Source organism: Adiantum capillus-veneris, chromosome 30 (assembly GCF_014529385.1).
Source record: "Adiantum capillus-veneris isolate H3 chromosome 30, ASM1452938v2, whole genome shotgun sequence".
In the NCBI taxonomy this organism is placed as follows: Eukaryota; Viridiplantae; Streptophyta; class Polypodiopsida; order Polypodiales; family Pteridaceae; genus Adiantum; species Adiantum capillus-veneris.
This window is the reverse complement of record NC_140960.1, coordinates 92,235,395-92,251,285: the sequence shown is the minus strand read 5'-3', so window position 1 is coordinate 92,251,285 and position 15,891 is coordinate 92,235,395.

Genomic DNA, 15,891 nt, shown 5'->3' with positions numbered 1-15,891 from the left:
TTTGAATCACTTTTGTCGTAGTTAACCTCTCAAGGAAGTTGCAGGTAACCATACAGAAAAAGGAGTGATAGACCTGTCGAAAACTGTCAGAATCATAAACTAAGACTTGGAATGGTTAGAGTACATCAAGGAGAGTCTACAGGTAAACTTTGAAGCAATTCTAAGTCAGCATACGCCCATCACTCTAGGGCTATCTATCTTTCCATTGCACAGTAAGTAACATACTCTCTATTGTGTGCCTTGAGCTTCCTTCGTCTTCTCCAAGCTGTGTGTGTTTCTCTGCAACCCTAATTCCAACCATTGGTATCAGAGCAGGTCACGTCCTCTCGGGCTTAGTCGCCAGCTGCTCCAGCACACACCTACTCACTTTCTCCGATTTCAGTGAGCTTTGGCGAGCGTTCGCAGGTCGACAAATATTTTGGGTAAGCTCAAAGAGCATGGTCTGCTCAGAATTTTGATTTGGGCTCATTTCGGCCTCCGTTTCCACTACATGCAGTACTGCACAGGCTATTTCGTCATTTTGTGCAGAATTTCAGTCAGTGCCAATTTCTGCATAACAAGTGCCTTATAGTCTTCTATGCTTTGTGCTATATAGCACAGGTTGTTCCCGCTCCGTTTCTCCTATTTTCGGGCAGTTTTCACATCAGGTGAAGCATTTACCATGGCTGACAACAACAACACAGATGTGTTCAAGATGTTTGTTGTTGAGGACAGGTTGGATGGGGACAACTACCCTATGTCGGCTTATATGATGCAACATGTTCTTGTGTCAAAAGGTGTCTGGAACATTGTGCAGGGCATTGATGTACGTCCTGGTTCTGAGGATGTAGGCGATGTTGAGGATGTTGCAGGTCTTGTTGCAAGGATTGCAGCTGTTAGAGTTGTTTTACCTGCAACAGAACAAGCTCGTTGGGATGTTAAGGATACGCAGGCTCATGCATTGATTGTGTTGTCTGTGAAGCGCACCATTGTTCCTCACATCCGTTCAGCAAAATCTGCAAAACATGCTTGGAATATTTTAGCAGGTCTTTATGCAAGCCGCAATGAGGCTAAAATTGCTTTGCTGCATAAAGAGCTGGAGTCGAAGATTATGCATGAGGAAGATGATATGGACACTTTCCTTTCTAGTTTCAAGGATATCAATGAGCAGCTTATTTCTGCAGGTGAAGTCATTTCAGATAGTTCCCTTGTGCAGACCGTTCTTGATGCCTTACCAGATTCCTACCAGACTTTTGCTAGTACTTGGAGACTGATGACCCAAGGAAATCCTGAAGTTGTCAAGTTTGATGCATTATGCACATTGCTATTGCAAGAGTCACTTTCTAGAAAAAACAGGACTAGACAGCGTGCAGTTGAACAGGCCTTTATTGCTTCTCAAATAAAGGGTGGTAACAGTAATGCAGCCACTTCTTATGGTTCTGTTGCGAGTGGCAAAAATTCTGTTCCTAATGCTTCTACTGGCAGCAATTCGTCCGGAAATTCTGGTGATAAGGGCAAAAAGAAGATGCGTTGCCATTATTGTAAATCTAATGATCACTTTATCAAGTCGTGTCCTAAGTTGAAGGCCAAAGAGGCTAAGAAGAAAGAGGGTGGTTCCACTGCAAATGCTGGTTCCACTACAAATGCAACCATTGTTCAGTCTTCTATGAAAGGAGACTATGATGCTGATGTTGATGCAGAATGGGCACGCAGAGTGCACTTACAATCCTGTTGTCCATGATGCATGCTTGTCAGTTGCTACAGATTCACATGTGTGGTATTTCGACAGTGGTGCTACAAAGCACATTACCTCACATCGTGAATTGTTTACCACTCTCGAGTCTGTCCCTCATGGGAATTCAGTCACTTGTGCCAACAACGCTTCTTATCCAGTTCAGGGAGTTGGAAAGATTGTGCTCACTGCTGCTAATGGCAGTTCCTTCACACTTGTTGATGCACTTTATGTACCTGGGATCAAGAAGAATCTCTTGTCTGTATCCGCACTTGCTAGACTTGGACTTGTAGTTAAATTTGTGGATGATAGATGTACAGTTCATGATCTCAGTTTTAGTGATGAAATTGTTGCATCTGGGCTTTTGTGCCGTGGGCTGTATAAGCTCACTCTGTATGACAAGTGTGGACAAAATTTTGCAAATGTTGTTGCAGATTCAAGGGCTATTTCAGATGCAAAACTTTGGCATGCACGTTTTGGTCATCTGAATTTTGCCAGTTTGCTGCGTTTGCAGAAATCTGATATGGTTGCTTCTTTGCCGCCTCTTGAAGCACCTGTCAAACATGTTTGTGAAGGCTGTATTTTGGGTAAGATGCAGCGTTCTAAATTTCCAAAGAATGGTTCAGTTCGGGCCACATGCAGGTTGCAACTTGTGAATAGTGATGTTTGTGGGCCCATGCAAACTCCGTCCTTGGGCAATTACCTGTACTTCGTGACTTTCATTGATGATTACTCCAGGCATGCATGGGTATTTCCTCTTAAAGTGAAGTCCGAAGTTTTTATGTGCTTCAAACAATTTCTGGCTATGGCTGCTGGCTATGGCTGAAAATGTCTCGAAATGTACTATGGGCACCCTCCATTCAGATCGAGGGGGGGACTATATGTCTCATGAATTTAATGCATTTCTGGCTAATCGTGGGATAAAACACCAATGTACAGTGCCTTATACACCTCAGCAAAATGGTGTTGCTGAGAGGAAAAACAGGCCACTGACGGAAATGGCACGATGTATGGTCAAAAGTCAAGCTTTTCCGCATTCTTTTTGACTTGAGGCCATTATGTGTGCCACTTATGTACTTAACAGGTGTCCTACGAAAGCTTTGCAGTCTATTACTCCATATGAAGCATGGCATCATAGAAAGCCTTCTATTGAGCAAATGCGTGTTTTTGGTTGTTTGGCATATGCTTTGGTGCCACAAGTGCAGCGCAGAAAATTGGATGATAAAGCTGTCAAATGTATTTTTGTTGGTTATAGTGCTGAAAGCAAAGGTTACAGGTTGTATCATCCGCAAACAAAACGTATTCTGATTTCACGGGAGGTAGTGTTTGTGGAAGATTCTGTTCAGCCCTTGCTGTCATGTACTAGAGACAGTAATGTAAGCTCACAGGACATTTATGACACTCTGTTGCCTCTTTTCAGTGGTGGAAATACGAATGTAAGTTCCAATGAGGCAAATGTACAGCCTATGGGGGGGTTTCTGAAAATGTTTTAGATCAGCCTATTACTGATGCAGATGTACATGATGTACTTGATGAGGAAAGGGCTGAAAATGAGCAGGCTAGAGGTATGCCAAAATGGCTGGTGCACACTTTGCATGACAGTAAATTGGATGCACCTTTGTCTAGTCGTACTCATTCAGGCTCTCGCCATGCATCTTATGCATCAGATTGTTATGCTTTGGCTGTGTCTAGTTTACATGATGTTAAGGAGCCTCTGTCTTTTGATGAAGCACAGAATTCAGAAAATTGGATGGCTGCCAAATCAGAATATGATGCACTTATAGAGAATGACACATGGACTTTATGTGATTTGCCTCCTGGCAAAAAGGCCATTGGTACAAAGTGGGTTTACAAGTTGAAAAGCAAGCCGGATGGTGAGATTGATCACCATAAGGCTCGACTTGTTGCAAAGGGTTATGCACAGCAAAAAGGCATAGATTATGAAGAAACTTTTGCTCCCACTTGTCGTATGACTACTGTGCGTTTTCTATCTGCATTGGCAGCTCATTTTGGTTGGGGTGTACATCAATCAGACATTGTTACTGCTTTCTTGAATGGTGACATATTTGAGGAAGCTTATGTAACGCAGCCTCGCGGTTTTGTCATAAAAGGACAAGAGGACAAAGTGTGCAAATGTAACAAGGCTTTGTATGGGTTGAAGCAATCTCCTCGTGCTTGGTATGAGAAAGCTGACACTCATTTGGTCAAACATGGCTTTCGTAATAGTCCAACAGAAAGCACATTGTATGTAAAGCGTGAGGGTGATGTATTTCTCATCGTGGTTCTTTATGTTGATGATTTGCTGATCACTGGACCAAATGAGAGACATATTGCTGAATTTAAGGCTGATTTGAATGCTACTTTCAAGATGAAAGATTTGGGGTTGTTGCATCATTACTTGGGTATACAGTTTAAGCAGTGTGATGGTGGTATTGCCTTGTGTCAGAAAAGTTACATAGAGACATTGCTATGTAAGTTTGGACTTGAGGATTGCAAACCTATTGCCACTCCCATGGAAACAGGTTTGAAGTTGAGTCTACATGATGCTGGCAATCCTGCTGATGTCACTCTTTACCAAATTGGTGTTGGCTGCCTCATTTATGTATGCAACACGAGGCCAGATATTCTGTTTGCAGTCTCACAGGTCAGCAGATTTATGCATAGCCCAGGGTCTAAGCATTGGCAGGCTGTCAAGAGGATTTTCCGCTACCTGAGTGGCACTTTACATCTTGGCTTGTTTTATCCCAAGGGGGGATCATTGCCGCCAGACTTACATGCTTTTTCGGACTCAGATTGGGCTGGTTGTTTTGGCACGCGAGTGTCCACAAGTGGTTTTTGTTTCATGCTTGGCAGTTCATGTATATCATGGTTGTACAAGAAGCAACCTACTATGGCCACTTCGAGTTGTGAGGCTGAGTACAGGGCAGTCTTCACAGCTACAGTTGAGTGTGTATGGCTCAGACGCCTTATGGCTGATTTGGGTGTTGGACAGGACACTGCCAACACTATCTACACTGACAGTCATAGCGCATTGGCAGTTGCGAGGAACCCAGTTTTTCATGCTCGCACAAAGCACATTGAGGTGCATTACCACTATGTCAGGGATAGGCTCTCAGCAAGAGAGATCAGCTTGGCTTATGTGCCCACACAGGACAACCTTGCAGATCTTTTCACAAAGGCATTGTCTCGTGAGAAGCTTGAAGCTTTCCGCAAATCTTTGGGCTTACTCCCCTTTGTGGACCGATCCTGTCCTCAGGGCATGGCACTTCCCTTTACTCATGTGCCAGCTCTTGTTCACCGCATCACTCCAGGGGAGATTTGTTACCATATACATGTGGTAGTGATGTGTGTGAACACACTAGGACCGCCGGGGCATTTTTCCCTCTTTAGGAGGTGTTTTCCCCCGTGCATTGTATATACACCCATCACTCTAGGGCTATCTATCTTTCCATTGCACACTAAGTAACATACTCTCTATTGTGTGCCTTGAGCTTCCTTCGTCTTCTCCAAGCTGTGTGTGTTTCTCTGCAACCCTAATTCCAACACTTTTCCCTAACCAAAGCACTTAAAAATATTGGAATACGTCTTCTTACATCGAGGTAGAGCTATTAAGCCCACAGATCACGTCTTCTGTAGATTCAAACTCAGCTTATACAAGCTTCAGGTTCCAAGTGATAGAGGAGCATCCGCCCATAATGGCTCTTCCAAACTTGCAGTTGATATAAACCAAATTTTTTGAGAGAGTTTGAATGACAAATCATGAGAGTGACAGACTATATAGATACGTTCATGGCAGTAAGGTCAACCTTTATAGGTTCTCAGAGCCATACCCAGAAGAGCTGACGGATCACAAGCTCTTATATGTCGTTATATATACGGAGTCAACTGTCAATGGAAATCTATAGTTGTTGACAAGTGTGGAAGAGAATACAAAGCTGTGGAAAGAACAAATCCACAATTTGCATTAGAATTAGGTGGATATTTGGTCAATGAAGGACCACGGATACCCCCACCAAACACGAGAATTTCTATGAGAATTCCAAAGAGGGAGCCACCCGAATTCCCTTCTAGAGCGATAATAAGAGATGAAATGATGTTGCACTTTTTTTTGGCCAAGGGCATGGGGATTTCGACAGAGAAACAGAGCATCTGCATGAGATTTGAGTGTTGAAGCGAGCTTGAAAGGTTGTTTTATCATAATTTTCACGGCGATGATCTCACTTGGTCTGCTTTAAGGAGTTGTTTTGATAGGGTACGATATGCTTGGAAATGCTACAATGAAGTCCACGACCTTGACGACTAAAGATCGAGATCGGTCACTGCTAGAGGTGTACAAAGGAAGCTGGGCAAGACTTTGAAGAGGATGGCCACTAATGGAAGCTTATTTCTTTTTTGCATATCATCTGTGACTTTATCGTATTGTGAGAGTGTGTGAGTGCAAGAGTGTGTGTGTTTGTCAAAGGGAGTTTCGAGAAGCTTTTGTCAAATATAAAAAAAGGTGCTCTAATATGTCTGTTTAATGTGCTACGGGGATGGTGTTGAATGTGCTGAGGGAGGCCGAGTGTCTCCAGGGGTCCACCAAGCTTATGAGAGGGGCAGCCTTTTTGCAAGACAAGGAGGGTCCGAGCAGGCCATGAGAGGCAAAGCTAGAGTTGAGAGTGGGGGTATGAACCGGCACTTGTTTTCTATTTTTTTTGAGGTTAACTTTTTTTTTTTTTGGAATGTCCATGTTGACGAGGGGGCGGCGGAGACCAAAAGACGGAGAGGGTGTGTCGATTGCAGAAAATCGTCGGGTACTGAAGGGATAGGGAGACCATGGTTGGGCGACTGCTGGCGGAGGGTAAGCCATGCATGGCAAGGCTTAGGAGGAGGTAGGAGAGGCTATGGGACGAGTGTCATCATCTGCAGATCATCTGTGAGGAGAGAGAGGGGAACCTTTGCTGGCTGTGTAGAAAGAGATGGGGAGACCCGACATAAAATCGCCTCAAGGGCTGCATCAGCGATAGGGAGAGAGTTTCTATGAATTGCAAGAAGAGAAAGGGCCCGCTTTGCTGTGAACGAGGAGGGAGAGACCCCCTGCATAGAATCAAAGAGACAGAGTAATTCTCAATGTGGGCTGCCGAGAGCAAGGGGGAGAGGAGAGATCACGAAGCCATGCAGGCAATAGCCGCAAGAGAGTGAGGCTCAAACTGTGCCGAGAGCGAGAGAGGGCTGGTTTTTCTGGCCAGCGAGAGCAGGCCATGAGAGGGTGCTGCCGAAATCAGTGAGGACAGAGAGAGAATCTCTCTTTGCATAATCAAAGTGAGAAAGAGTTGCCAATGGGGCTACCGAGAATCGCCAGGAGAGGCACTTCCTTGTAGCCAATCGAAGAGAGAAAGGGCTTTGCCCAACTATAGATCGAGGGGAGAGAGAGAGAGCTCGATCTCACTCTCTACAGGGAATTGAAAAAAGAGCAATAAAAAGAAAGCTCATTAAGCTTATCTAGGGGGTGCTCCCATAGGAAGGTAATTCAGTACGCAAGGTGGCATTACGGCTCAAAACATGTCAAGTTCTATCCGAGAGCGGAATTATGTTAATCTTCACGGACGCCCTATCATCTTCGACGGACGTCTTATTATTTATTTGATTGAGTCATGGATCGGGCTTGTCGGTCCAACAGGTGTGTAAGTGATCGTCGATGAGAGACGCACCACTTATCTTATTCTTACAGTAGTTTTGCAACGATCGACCATTGTGGGTGCCCATGTGTGAATGAGTTAAACTCTTATAAAAGGTCCATTTGACCTAAAAATCCTCATTCTTTGAGGTACAAGCTAAAAAGTGATCTTGCTCCATCTATGTATCCTTCTTCTTTGTGTGCTCACAGGTGTGTGTGTGTGTGCGCGCGCGCGCACGCTTGAAAGAGAGAGAGAGAGAGAGAGAGAGAGAGAGAGAGAGAGAGAGAGAGAGAGAGAGTGTGTGTGTGTGTGTGTGTGTGTGTGTGTGTGTGTGATCGAGCATTGCGGCGACGAGGCAGTTGAGCGTGGTGGCAACGGCGGCCCCTACTTCTTCGTGGTACAAGATCCTTCACGACGGAAGCATTGAGCATGAAGTGTGCGTGCGAGAGCGTGTGTGTGTGTGTGTGTGTGTGTGTGTGCAGCAATGAAGAAGAGAGGAGAAGAGATGAGACACAGGTTTGGGTGGACTCCAAAACACAATAGTGTTAGGGTTATGAGTCCTTATTCTTTTATATATAATGAATGGTTAGTGTTAGTTCCCGGTAGTCTCCGGCCGCCCAACACTCAGGCGTGGCACATTGGGCTTTACCACCCCAGCAACCTTCCACTTAAAGGACAATGTGCCTTTAAGCTGGGGTAACAATGTATATATACATACAATACAGGTAGACAGTGACCATGATCATCTACCCAACGCCCATGAGTGCGCGAGAATGTGCAAACCGCTCTGAAGGTAATCCCTTTGTCAGAAGATTAGCAAGATTTTCAGTGGTGTGAATTTTGGCAAGCTGCAATCGCTTGTCCTCAAGCACCTCACGAATGAACTGATACTTCACATCCACATGCTTTGTCTCTGCATGAAACACTGGATTCTTTGCCAATTGTATAGCACTTTGGCTATCACAATGTAACACTGGCATCTCAACATTGATTCCCAAGTCTCCCACCAACCAACCAAGCCATATAGCTTCCTTGCAAGCTTCTGAACCTGCAACATATTCAGCCTCCGTAGTAGATAAGGTAACACAATCTTGCAAACAAGATCACCATGAAACAGCACCTCCAGTGAGTTCAAAAACATAGCCTGAAGTGGACCTTCTCTTGTCCAAGTCTCCTGCATAATCTACATCCGTGTAACCCATTACACATGCTTCCAAAAACACAAGCACGCTCGCTACTGCTGCCCGCTCGCTCCCCCTCCCCCTTCCTCGCCATCGCCACCTTCCCTCCCTGCCCCTGCGTTGAACCCCTGCCCTCGCCCCCTAGCGCAACCCGCCCTGCCCGCCTCCCTGCGCAGCCTTCCCCCCCCCCCCCCCCCCCCCCCCCGCCCCGTGCCCCCCCCACCCCCCGCCGCCTGTTGCTGCGCTCCATTCCCAGCCCGCAATCTCTCCAGCGCGCCGCCCCGCCCGCCTCCCATAGCCCAGCCAACCCGCATTGCCCCCCCCCCCCGCTTCCTTTGTTTTTTCGCCTTTCTTCCCGAAGGTCTCCTTCAGACGGCATTGGCAGTACTACTCCTTGGACAGTGCTCGTCAAGTGTTAAGTATGGAGCCTGCTTTACCCTTGTAATTTTCTATGGTAAAAGTGCACATTTGTAAGGCCCCCATTATGAGGAGAAGCCATCGTGCGTGAAGAAAAATCACTCGTCGGAAACCAAAATTTTCACAGCCAAAAATCAGGGGCAACTTTAGGGGCCTCGGGGGCGGAAGCCCCCGATACTTTTTTTTTTCTTTCTCCAGAATATTCCTTTTCGTCGGAATATTATGGTCGGACGGCGGCCGGAAAGTGATCGGAAAACAACCGGTGGCCAGTGGCCGGTGGCCGAATTCAAAAGTGGACTTGTCTTCTCAAGGGCGGCCACACATGGCCGGATTGAAGGGTCCGATTTGGACTTATTCACACAAGGGCAGCTACATATGGCTGCCTCTCATAAGAGAGGGCAGCCCTTTTGGCCTATAAAAGGAGGCCATTTCTACACACATTTCATAGTGTGAAGTTGATGCAACAAGGTGAGTGTGAGGTGGTGAGAGTGAAGCAAGGTGGGAGCTCTATTAAGGGTATAACCTCTTTGTAAACTACTTCTTGTTTTGAAGTACTAAAGCCATTGAGTGGCTGCTTTCCCGTGGACGTAGCCCACATTGGGTGAACCACGTATATTGTGTGTACTCTCTCTCTCTCTCTCTCTCTCTCTCTCTCTCTCTCTCTCTCTCTCTCTCTCTACTCTATAATCTCTTGTGTGTGAAATCTATCTCTCTCCATTAAGTAATCTACTCAAATATCTATTTAGCTACGTCATATTTCCTAACAACTGGTATCAGAGCAAGGTTTGCTCGTAGCTAAGTTATCTCAAGGAAAGTATTCCTTGAATTGAGTGGAAGTTATGGCAGAGGAAGGGACTTAGCTCAAGATTGATAAGTTCAACGGCAAAAACTACCAACATTGGAAGATGCAAATTGAAGACTATCTCTACCAAAAGGACCTCTATTTGCCACTAGGCGGTCTTGCAAAGAAGCCCGCAACAATGGCAGATGAAGCGTGGATTGTCCTTGATCGAAAGGCACTAGGAACAATCCGGTTAAGCTTGGCATCAATGGTGGCCTTCAACGTTTCAGAGATGAAGACCACGTAGGACTTGATGAAGTCACTTGACTTCTACGAGAAACCATGGGCATCCAATAAGGTATTTCTTATGAAGCGCTTGTTCAATCTAAAGATGGCAGAGAATGGTTCAGTTGCAGAACACCTAAATGACTTTAACACAAACATAAGTCAACTTCAATCGATGAAAATAAATTTCGATGATGAAGTGCGAGCTCTCCTAATACTATCATCTCTACCGGATAGTTGGGACAGCCTTGTAATGGCTGTAAGTAATTCTATTTCTGGCACAAATACTCTTAAGTTTGATGATGTTGTGGGCGTTCTCCTAAGTGAAGAAATACGAAGAAGGAGCACAGGAGAATAATCAAGTGTTGCATTATCAGTGGAAACAAGAGGAAGGCCTAAGGAGAGGTTCAAAAACCAAAAGGGTCGTGATCGCTCAAGAGAAGCAAGTCACCCACAAAGTCAATTCTTGAATGTTGGAACTGCGGCAAGAAGGGCCACGTCAAGAAGGATTGTTGGTCCAAGAAGAAGAAGGAGACTGAGTCTCAAGACAACAAGCCAACATCAGAGGCCAATGTGGCAGGTAAAGTAGAGCAAGATGCTCTAATTCTCTCATTAGACAATGTGTCTAATTCCTGGATAGTAGATTCCAAAGCTTCATTCCATGCGACACCACACAAGCAACATTTCCAAGATTACACCAAAGGTAATTTTGGGTATGTATACTTGGGAGAAAATGAAGCTTGTGAGATTGTCAGCAAAGGTACAGTTTTTGTCAAAACTGCTAACGGAAATGAATGGAAGCTTAAAGATGTTAGGCATGTTCCTTCTCTTCGGAAAAATTTGATCTCTACATGACAATTGGACGATGAAGGTCACAACATTGCATTCGGAAACAAACGGTGGAAGATCTCAAAGGGATCTTTGGTGGTTGCCAAGGGAGAAAAGGTCGGTACACTTTACTTGTGTACTATGAGCACACAACCTTTAGCTTGTGCAGCAACTACAGAAGTTGACAGTGCGGTGTGGCACTACCGGCTTGGGCATATGAGTGCAAAAGGAATGCAAATCCTTCAAACAAAGAAGCTTCTACCAGGTTTGAAAGAAGTGGACTTAGAGTTCTGTGAAGATTGTGTTTATGGTAAACAAAAGAGGGTAAAATTTCAAAATTCAAGAAATGAAAGAAAAAATAAAAAACTTGAGTTGGTTCATTCTAATGTTTGGGGTCCTGCAAGTACACCATCACTTGGTGGCTCATTGTACTATGTAACATTCATAGACGATGAGACTAGAAAAACATGGGTTTATGTCATGAAGAATAAGTCCGATGTGTTTTCCATATTTCAAAGGTGGAAAGCCTTTGTGGAGAATGAAACAGGTACCAAAGTTAAATGCCTCAGATCCGACAATGGAGGTGAATATTGCAGCCAAGCTTTTGTGCTAGCAATGGCATTCGGAGGCAAAGGACAACCCCAAGGATACCTCAACAAAATGGGATTTCGGAAAGGATGAACAGGACAATCATGGAGCGAGCACGAAGCATGCGGCTATATGCAGCCCTACCGCTTGAGCTTTGGGCAGAAGCTGTAAGTACGTCTGTGTACTTAATCGACCGGTCACCCTCAATGACATTGGATGGGGGAGTTCCAAAAGAATCATGGATAGGTAAACCGGTGAATTATGCATTTCTCAAAGTGTTTGGGTGTGAGGCTTTCATGCACATAGACAGAAGTCCAAAAAGTGTTTCTTCATTGGCTATGGAGAAGGTGACTTTGGGTATCGCCTATGGAATCCTAAAGATGGTAAAATCTTAAGGAGTAGAGATGTAATTTTTAACGAACAAAATATGTACAAAGATTACTTGGAAAGAAAACAAACAAAAAAAAACAGGTGATGAGTACATGGAGCTTGAGGACGGTGAAGACTCAAGGACTGCAAACGGGGACAATGTGCAACAACGTCAACCAATTGAGGAGCCTCAACCTATTCCCCGAAGATCTACAAGAGCAAGTAGACCTCCAGAAAGGTTTGTTCCTTCCTTCAACCATCTCTTGATCTCAGATTCTGGAGAGCCGGAATCATACGAAGAAGCTATGCAACATGAATACAAAGAAGAATGGACGAAGAGCATGCAAGTGGAGATGGACTCACTACATCACAACCAAACATGGAAGTTGGTTGAGTTGCCTAAAGGTAAGCGGGCACTTCAAAACAAATGGGTGTACAAGGTGAAGGAAGAAGAAGGTGGGAAGAAAAGGTACAAGTCTAGGCTTGTGGTAAAAGGGTTTTCTCAAAAGAAAGGTGTTGACTTCAATGAAATATTTTCTCCTGTTGTAAAAATGAACTCAATTAGTCTTGCCTTAAGCCTTGCCTTAAGCCTGTTGTAAAAATGAACTCAATTAGGCTTGTCTTAAGCCTTGTGGCTGCTCATGATCTAAATCTCGAGCAAATGGATGTAAATACGGCATTCCCTCACGGTGACTTAGAGGAGGAAATCTACATGCTTCAACCAAAGGGATATGAAGTAAAAGGTAAGGAGAAAATGGTTTGCAGATTAAAAAAGAGCTTGTATGGTTTAAAGCAAGCATCAAGACAATGGTACTTGAAGTTTGATCGATGGATGTTGGATCATGGATTCACAAGATGCAACTCGGATCACTGTGTCTACACGAAGAATTTGGGAGATGGGAAATTCATCATCCTAATGTTGTATGTTGATGACATGTTGATTGCAAGTGCTAACATGCAGGACATCAAAGACCTAAAAGAGGAGCTGTCTAAATCTTTTTCAATGAAAGATTTAGGTGCTGCAAAGAGGATACTTGGTATGAAAATATCAAGGGACAGGACGAAGAAGACAATAAAGCTATCTCAAGAGGATTACATCAAGAAGGTACTAGAAAGGTTTGCAATGCAAAATGCAAAACCAGTTTCTACACCTTTGGCTGGTCACTTTAAACTAACGAAGGATATGTGTCCAAAGACACAAGAGGAGATAGCCTATATGTCTAAAGCTCTATATGCTGCAGCGGTAGATTCTCTAATGTATGCTATGGTCTGGACAAGGCCAGACATTGCACATGCAGTGGGAGTTGTGAGTAGGTTCATGGACAACCCAGGTAAAGAGCATTGGCAAGCTGTGAAGTGGATACTTAGGTATCTAAAAGGGACAACAACAAATGCTTTGTATTTTGGAGGAACTGATATTTTTCTAGAAGGGTATGCTGATGCAGATATGGCAGGTTACAAAGATACTCGATGGAGCACTACTGGCTATGTGTTCACGGTTGGAGGCACAGCAGTAAGCTGGGCTTCAAAGCTGTGAAAGTGGTCTCACTTTCTACCACGGAAGCGGAGTATGTAGCAATGACGGAGGCAAGCAAAGAAATTTTGTGGCTTCCCAGATTCTTAGAAGAGCTTGGATTCAAACAAGACAATTGTGTCTTGTACAGTGATAGCCAAAGCGCTATCCATCTTGCAAAGAACTCAGCCTTTCATTCAAGGACAAAGCACATTGAGGTGAGATATCACTTCATACGCACTCTTTTGGAAGAGGGACAGCTAAAGCTAGGAAAGGTGCATAGAAGTGAAAATCCTGCAGACATGTTTACAAAGGTGGTCAACAAGGAGAATTTGGGCTTTTTCTCATCTTCAATCAGCATTCAAGGATAAGAAGCCAGGATGGAAAGCAGTCACAGGTTTGGTTTGGAGATCAGTCTCCAAGTGGGAGATTGTTAAGTATGGAGCTTAATTTACCCTTGTAATTTTCTGTGGTAAAAGCACACATTTGTAAGGCCCCCATTATGAGGAGAAGCCATCGTGCGTGAAGAAAAATCACTCGCCGAAAACCAAAATTTTCACGGCCAAAAATCAGGGGCAACTTTAGGTTCCGCCCCCGAGACTTTTTTCTTTCGCCGGAATATTATGGCCGGACGGCGGCCGGAAAGTGGTCGGAAAACAACCGGTACGGTTGGCCGATGGCCGGTAGTCAATGGCCGGTGGCGGATGGCTGAATTCAAAAGCGGACTTGTCTTCTCAAGGGCGGCCACACATGGGCGGATTGAAGGGTCCGATTTGGACTTATTCACACAAGGGCAGCTACATATGGCTGCCTCTCATAAGAGAGGGCAGCCCTTTTAGCCTATAAAAGGAGGCCATTTCTACACACATTTCATAGTGTGAAGTTAATGCAACAAGGTGAGTGTGAGGTGGTGAGAGTGAAGCAATGTGGGAGCTCCATTAAGGGTATAATCCCTTTGTAAACTACTTCTTGTTTTGAAGTACTAAAGCCATTGAGTGGCTACTTTCCCGTGGACGTAGCCCACATTGGGTGAACCACGTATATCGTGTGTACTCTCTCTCTCTCTCTCTCTCTCTCTCTCTCTCTCTCTCTCTCTCTCTCTCTCTCTCTCTCCTCTATAATCTCTTGTGTGTGAAATCTATCTCTCTCCATTAAGTAGTCTACTCAAATATCTATTTAGCTACGTCATATTTCCTAACATCAAGGTCGTTTGCAGCGAGATCACTCTATCCGCTTCTCCAACACAACAGTAGACACAGATGGAGGCTCCAACTCCGCCACAGAGGGACTCGCCCGAAGCCCCCTCGCCCGACCCCACTGAGCCCACCATTCGACTTGCTCTTTCACCGACAGAGCAAGCACGCCTAGCCACAGAGATAGAGCGCTTGCAGGCGACTTCTATCATCTGCAAGATCTCGGCACCCAACCTAGCAGAGGAGAGCTACGTGACCTTCTCCAGGCCCGCCTTCTCGTAGAGGTGGGCAAGATCCTGGACGTGCAGATACTCGGACGAGGCTACTACCAGATCGATTTTGAGACCTCTGAGATGGCATCAAAGGATATCGCCATGAGTCCACTGACCATCCAAGCAGCACGTGCCCACTTTCGATAGTGGAAACATGGTTTTGACCCTGCTTCGGATGTTCTAGTAGAGGAGGCAGACATCCCCATCTCGGTTTGCTTTTTGGGTTTGCGGAGGGAGTACTTACCACTTCTATCCAGGATCGGCTCAGCCATTGGGACTGTCCTGGAGACACCTCGTACAACAGCATCAGTAGCTTCCAAGGTGGCTCGCATTCCCTCAGTTCGAGTTTTGGTTAGAGACACTCACACGCTCCCGAAGGTTATTCTTTTGCCTCGGGTGAGTGGGGGTTGTTTTAGACAGAGTGTGGAGTATTCGGGCCTCCCGAACCAGTGCTTCATTTACCGACAGATGGGCTATCTAGCGAAGGCTTGTCCACGGACGAGGCCTCGACCTACACCACAGCCTTAGCCCCAGCCTGTCAGGGCTGGCCCGCAGCCATAGACAGAGGCACAACGCACACATGCAGATCCACCCTCCGAGCCGGGCTCCAGTGGAGGAGGGATGGCAGCAGGCCCGTGGTAGACGACGACAGGGGCCACATCGTCAGCCTGGCACTTAGAGTGGCCCTCAGGAGCCTACTCAGCAGTAGTGGGTTCCCACGGGGAACCACTTTGGTCCTCTTGAGTAGGAGGAGGTCCTTGCTCCAGCCCCCACCCCAGTCTCACCCTCGACAGCCTCTCCCCCCTAAGAGTTCCCCCCCTCTTCCTCATCCTCCCACCCGCCTTCTGCTCCCGCCGCCTCTGCACCTCGCCCCTCTACCTCTGTCGCCCCATCCCGCCCCTCTTCTCCACCGCTTCCCCCAGCTCCTTCTCCCCCCCCCTCCTGCTCCAGTTCCACAGTCGGCCCAGGCGGCAGGGCCTTCACCAGTAGCTAGGAGATCTCTTGGCAGCGCCTTTGCCACGAGTTGCCTAGCGAGAGAGGGTCAGCCTTTCCTACAGCCCCCTTTGCAGGTACAAACATCTTCCCTTGCAGCTAT